The following is a 6621-nucleotide window of genomic DNA, read 5'->3' as shown; positions in this document are numbered from 1 at the left end:
TGACGTAATTAACGCAGCTGTTAGTGTAGCTCCACTTTGTCTCTTAATTATAAAAATCATACTCTAATCTAAATATACCACATAAAATTTACACATTATATTAGTTTATTATTTAATTTGATTAAAATATGAAGAAAAAAAACACAATTAATGTTTTTGTTTAAAGATAAATAGATCATATCATTTAAGTTATGCATAATTACTGTGACATTATAATTTTGTAAAAGTTATAAAATAATTCCGTGACTTATCAGTATTCTTTTAATTTCAACATCAATTCAAACATATATGATAAGTGTGTAACAAAAAATAAATTGATATGCACCAAATTACTTGGAAACAATATGCACCTCTTTTAAGTCGTTACATCTTACAATGTATTTATATTAATTATTTATAGTCAATAGTTAATTAAGATACTTTCATAAAATTGTTATACTTGTTCATTTATTTGTAATTTTTTAACGTTGAAATTATTTTTAACAACGAACGTTTGTTTGAAAAAATTTGTTTAACTATATTTTTTTTTACATGACTTAATCTAACAATCTACTCACCGAATTAATAAAATTTTAACACATAAATAATCAAGTATCGCACAAATATTAAAAAAAAATGAGTGAACATGGATCATTATTGTTTTGAAAATTGTTACAACTGTTTTTCAAAAGAACTTTTATAATTTTATCTTTTTAATTTTTTTTAAAAAGAATTTTAAAAATTAATAAAACTTTAAATGAAAAATTGATTAATTAAATAGTTTATAAAAAAAAATATCATTTTAAGTATTTCATCTATATATTAAAATTATTTGTGGAAAATGAACTTTCAAAAAATGATAAGTTATTTTATAAAAAAAGATAACCTTTCATAATGAGTTTGAAATAACTTTTTTGGAATTACAATTTAGTCATAAAAATAATAAAGTTAAATAAGCTTTCATAAAAATAATATTTTAAAATATAAAATAAAAATAATATTTTAAAATATAAAATAAAAATAATTTATTACAATTTAGTCAAAAAAAAACTGATAGAAAGTAATTAAAAAAGACGTATTTGAAAGGTAGTTTTGGGGACAGGGTGGAAGTTTGAGAGAGAGAGAGAGAGGGTGTGTAAAAAACAGCATTATATTACTTGATTAGTGAGAATCAGTGCTAACTCCATCTCATCTGGCATCTGCTGAGCTGTTCTTTGCTATGCTCTCTCTTCTCTACACTACTATATAACACCCTCTATCAACTCTTAGGGTTTTCTCACTTTCTTATATCTTTCTTCTTGAGGGGAATGTTGGCTGGCTCGAGGCTTTTCTTTTCACCCACTTACACCTTCCCTCGTTCTATAAATTAAAGCTTCGGACCAGGCTTCATTCCCCTCAAATTAAACTACTTCTTTTATCTCTTCTATCTTCATCCTCGTCTCGTCTGCAAAGGTTAGGTTGAGAGGAATGTTGTCTGGCTCGAGGTCATATTACTTCTCATCGATCTGATCCGATCCCATCCTCGGACCAGGCTTCATTCCTCCCACCCAACATTTGCTTCTTCATTCTTTTATATGTATCTTAATTAACTTTTTTATAAATTTGTTAGTTTTGAATCTGCAGGTATCACAACCGAACCGATCCAAGTTGATTTTCATCGAAGGTTGTTAAATGCTTATATTACATTTATTTGTAAATTAATATTTGAATGTTGATGCATGGATACTGAAAATTAATTTATTGTAGCGTTGTGAAGATGGAGAAGAGAGCGAGAAACGCCGCATGTGGCAACGCCACCAACTCTGTCTCTACTTTTTCAACAATAATTAATTAATTAATTAGGATGAAAAAATAATAAAATAAATAAGACATAATTTTGATGAATTAATGTGTCTGAATGTACTACAGGTAAATTAACAGTGATGAAGTAAAATGAGCAATACAATGTAGTTGTACGTAGTAGTAGTAAAACTTATTCACCCTAATTACTTTATATAATGAATTATTATTAATTAAAGTTGAATGGTTGTGTGTGATGTGAGGTGCTAGGTATAGGTAGGTTTTGAAACGTAAGTGTTGAAATTGAATGTGTTTTGTTGTGTAGTGAAAATGATGGCAGGCATGATGAGACGAGTATTAATTAAAAGACATCAAGTATTTAATGAAGCATCTGAGATTGTGTACTGCATGAAACAAGGGGGGTGTAGAAAGTAGAAATGGATTCTTTTACTAGTACTCACTCACTACTACGTGTGTAAATAATGTCTCAGATTTGTGTGTTTTAGTGTAAAGTATTTATGGAGCTTATAAAGTTGTTGAAAATTCAGAAACTATGTTTAGAAAATGAAATGTGTGAAAGAGAAAAGAGAAAGATTAAATGACGACTATCTGACATATCTTGGGAAATGAAATCAAACTCAGTACACAGACACACCTGCTACTCGGGGAACGTTTCATACCCATTTTCTTTTCTTCTTCCTTCCTACAATTACTTTTTATTATGTCTTTTCTTATCATACATTTTAAAAAATTTATTTTCACTTTATATTTTTATCAAAATTTATTTTAAAATAGTTTAAGTTTTTTAAATTTATTTATTATTAATTAAAAATATTAATTTTAAATTTCAATAAAATAGATATTTTTGAATATTATAACACGATAAAAATCATTTTTTTTAAAGTGTCTATTAAAAAATTATCTTTACGAAAAATTTCTCAAAATAGCTTTTTATTTTAATCATTTTTTGAAATTTTATTATAAAAATAATTGTAAAAAATAGATGAAATATTTAAACTAATTTTTCATTTGAAGTTTTATTTTTAATCTTTTTTTATAAAAATTATTTTTTTAAAAAAAATTAAATAAATGGCTCTATTATATTTTCTAAAATATAAAAATTGATAAATAATTCTTTGATTCATAAAAATAGTTATTAATTTTTTTATTATAAATAATTGAAGAACAAAATATGAAAACAGTTCTATTTATAAATTTAATGTAGAAAGTTTCAATTTATTTATTTAAAGAAAAAAGGGAAAGAATTGCATATACCTTTTTGGTTCACAGTTTAATTTCATCATGAATTTATTAGTATCATATCAACTGTTTCTTTCTCCGCTAGGTAAGGAGATAATATTTCTTCCATAATGTATAATTTCCACTGTTTTTTTACTCCCGTACAAGGAGGAGTTCTACAGTTTACACCCAAAATAGAGGAGTATCTAATTCACCTTGTCTCATAGATATTTCACTTTCTTATATTTTGGAGTACGTGAATCGAATACTATAAAGTTGCATATATTATATATTTAAGTTTGTAATATTTTTCTTTTTTGTTCTTTTCGTGATTTGATATTTCATCTTTCTTATATTTTGGTGAGTGGTATGTATAAAGTTCGTGCATAAATTCTTGCTAACAACTTGTAACGATTGTTTTCTTACCTTGTAGTAGTAAATGAGATAATTGATTTAGCAAACAGAAGAGAGATAAGTATTATTACTTCTCAACAAGATGAGTTTCTTGGATAAATGAATTAGGTGTGATGAGGTCTTATATCTTCTCAACGATCATGTTTGTGTTGGTTTAATTGGGGAGTCCAAAAGTAAATTTTAAGGTAGAATTTAAATTTTGTGTAGAAGTCTTTAGAAAAAATAAAAAAATTTATAAATTTTTATTAATATAAAATATGTAATAATCAATGTACATTTCAAAACTTTTATTAAAGAACTGTTATTGTTTTTTTTAACACTGTTCTTTATAGATATATTAAGTTCAAATAAACAATTTGTGTTTTAAATAAAAAAATAAATTAAGAAAGCCCAATTTTTCAAAAATAATATTTTTTTTTAAATATAAATATAATTTTCAGAACAAAATTAAAAAGTTAAATTGAAAACAAAAAGAATTATAATTTAAAAACAATTTCTATTTTTAAAAAAGATAAACTCAAATTGACTTACAACAGAAGATAAATTAAAAAAATGAATAAAAAAAGATAAACTCAAAGAATTAAAAAAAATATTTAAAATAAATTTAAAAAAGATGAATAAAAAATTAAATAAATGCACAAAATTTAAAATTAAAAAAAAAATCAAATAGGAATTACAAAAAAAAAATTATCTATATTTTTATAAAGATAAAATTTGAAAATAATTATTTTTTCAAAATTAATCATTCAAATAAAAAATAACAAAAATCACCTAAAATAAACAAAAAAATTGGAACTACATCCCCATGTAAGGGAAGAAGGAATTTAATATGATAATTCATCAAGAGTTTCAAAAACTAATTTTTTGTTTTTACACAAACAGACGTTTTTTTTACTCAACCATACAAACTTTATTTTTACCCAAACAAACAAACAAACTTAGATAAATGCTTTTGAAAAAGGCTTTGAATACGGAAAGTAGATTTCTCTCTCGTAGACACTCAAGCTCAAGTATTACCCTCGTATGTAACTTTTTGTTTTATTTTAAAATATATGGTACATAATTAAACTATGGAAACTTAAGATTCTATTCTAGATTTGAATGTATTAAATATTCAACTTAATAATATCAATATTTATTTTATTAGTTGAGTTATAGTTTAAGCATTTTGCCTAGTTTATCAAATAGTTAGAGATTTGAGGCAAAATATTTTGCTTAATCCTCTTAAATATTATTATAAGAACTCCTTGAAACTAGTTCAAATATTAAATTTAGAATGTGAGCGATTCACGATTAAAATAAATTTGAAGCCCTCCCATAAAACACAACATAAAGCAATTGTAGTACATGTAATTGGACATAATAACCCATTTAAAAAATTGAGAGAAGTATTTTAAATCTTGATATAGTACATGCTACAACAACTCATTATCTCGTGATACTGAGGTTAATTAATATAAAACAAACCTCCATCTTGAAACAGTAGTTAAATCTTTATTTTAAATCATGTGTAATACACTAATAGAATATAACTATGAAAGAAAGCAATAACATTTTCAATTTAATGCCATTATTAAAATAGCAATTGTTTTTGGAAGTTTGGTTAGTTCGTTGATTGTGTGAGATTGTTTGCGAAACACGATTAATATATTTTTGGTAACTAAATGATGGAGGAAACAATTAATATAATTATCCTGCAACATTAAAAAATTCCGAAAAATTGTTTTATTCACTGACTCTTCTTCATCCCACTTGCATTGATTTCTATTGTTTTCTTTTAAACTTTTAAATCTTTCTTCATTGATGATATTGTGTGTGAGAGGTTAAAACTTTGTCGATATGAATAATAACAAGTTCTAGAATATTGATGAAATAACATCAGTGACCAATAATAAAAAGAAGATCTAGTGCTAAATTTCAAGATTCTTAATGATAAAGAAAATCTCGCAAACACATAAGATTGCAACCAACACAACTCTTGCGATATTAAAAAAGAGAACAAAGAAGATGCATAGTCAAGTCATCAATTGAATTTAGAGTCAAGAGTTGTTGTAAAAAAAATGGTAGACGAGACATATATATATTTATAACAATTCAAAAAATTAAAGAGATCAGTGACAAATATCTTAAAAAAAAAATCAAAGTAAAAAAAAAAAGACTGCATCAAAATATTTCTTGGCTCAAAGAATAATTCTTTTAAAAAAATACTGTGATATTTTTCTTTTGAAAAAACCTTATTATCATTTTAGCTTCTATTCATCAAAATCATTTATAGTTTCAAATTAAATTAGTTATTTTTAGTCTAGTTGGATATGTTAGCTTCTATTCATATATTCAATTATAAAATTCATATTATTTCGTCAATGATTTTTTGACATTTAAAATTCTTTTATCCAATGAATTTTCGGCTATTCAAATTCATTTTAGTGGAATAATTTTTCAGTGTTTCAAATTCATTTTAGTTGAATAATTTTCAGTGTTCAAATTCATTTTAGCGGATTTCATTTTTGGTATTTCTTCTATGACATTTTTCAACCTCGAAGTGTACTAAACACATTATAATTTGAGGAAATATTAGATATCTTGGTGACTAATTAATTAAATTAATTAGTTATTCTATATTAGTTTATTTTTTATTTTATCAAAGTGACTACATAACCATGTATAACCTTTGACGTATTAGTGTTGCTAACTATGATCTTTTAAGATTAATGTGAGTTAATGAATTTAGAACAGGACAAATATATTGATATATGTTTTTTCAGTTATCTTATGTCTATAAAGACTACTTTCTACAAACACAATTAAACTTTATCTTACCTTTATTGTTTTTCTTTGTTTTCATGCAAACTTAAGTAATAGACTGGTTCAACCTTTGAGACTATATGCTATTTGGAGCAATGTAGGAAACAAATCTAAGAAATAAAATCCCTTTTTTTAACATAATTGTTTGATCAAAAGTAGGATCATTGCCATAATTGCAAGTTGGTCTATATACTATTAAAATTGTTTTAATTATTTTAAAAATACATCAGTTTTAGTTAGTTTTTTTATTTTATCTATATGACAATTGTTGCCTTTTATTAACAAGTAAAACTGTCACAGAAAATGTTAAATGGGTTTTTGTAAAAAATAACTTCTATTTAGTAATAATGTAAATATCTTTGTACGAAGCATTGTTTTGTCAAAACTTGGAGTCTAAAGCAAGAC

The 6621-nt window shown here is 24.3% G+C and overlaps 1 long non-coding RNA gene across 1 annotated transcript; it reads left to right on the top strand.

Moving 5' to 3' along the window:
• Nucleotides 1-1175: 1175 nt before the first annotated feature.
• Nucleotides 1176-3728, top strand: LOC140920292 (uncharacterized). Its single transcript, XR_012163047.1, has 2 exons — nt 1176-1642; nt 1726-3728. It is a non-coding gene; the product is annotated as an uncharacterized lncRNA (long non-coding RNA).
• Nucleotides 3729-6621: the final 2893 nt, after the last annotated feature.

The sequence above is a fragment of the Cicer arietinum genome, chromosome 5 (genome assembly GCF_000331145.2).
Source record: "Cicer arietinum cultivar CDC Frontier isolate Library 1 chromosome 5, Cicar.CDCFrontier_v2.0, whole genome shotgun sequence".
In the NCBI taxonomy this organism is placed as follows: domain Eukaryota; kingdom Viridiplantae; phylum Streptophyta; class Magnoliopsida; order Fabales; family Fabaceae; genus Cicer; species Cicer arietinum.
This window is presented reverse-complemented; position numbering and strand designations above follow the sequence as displayed.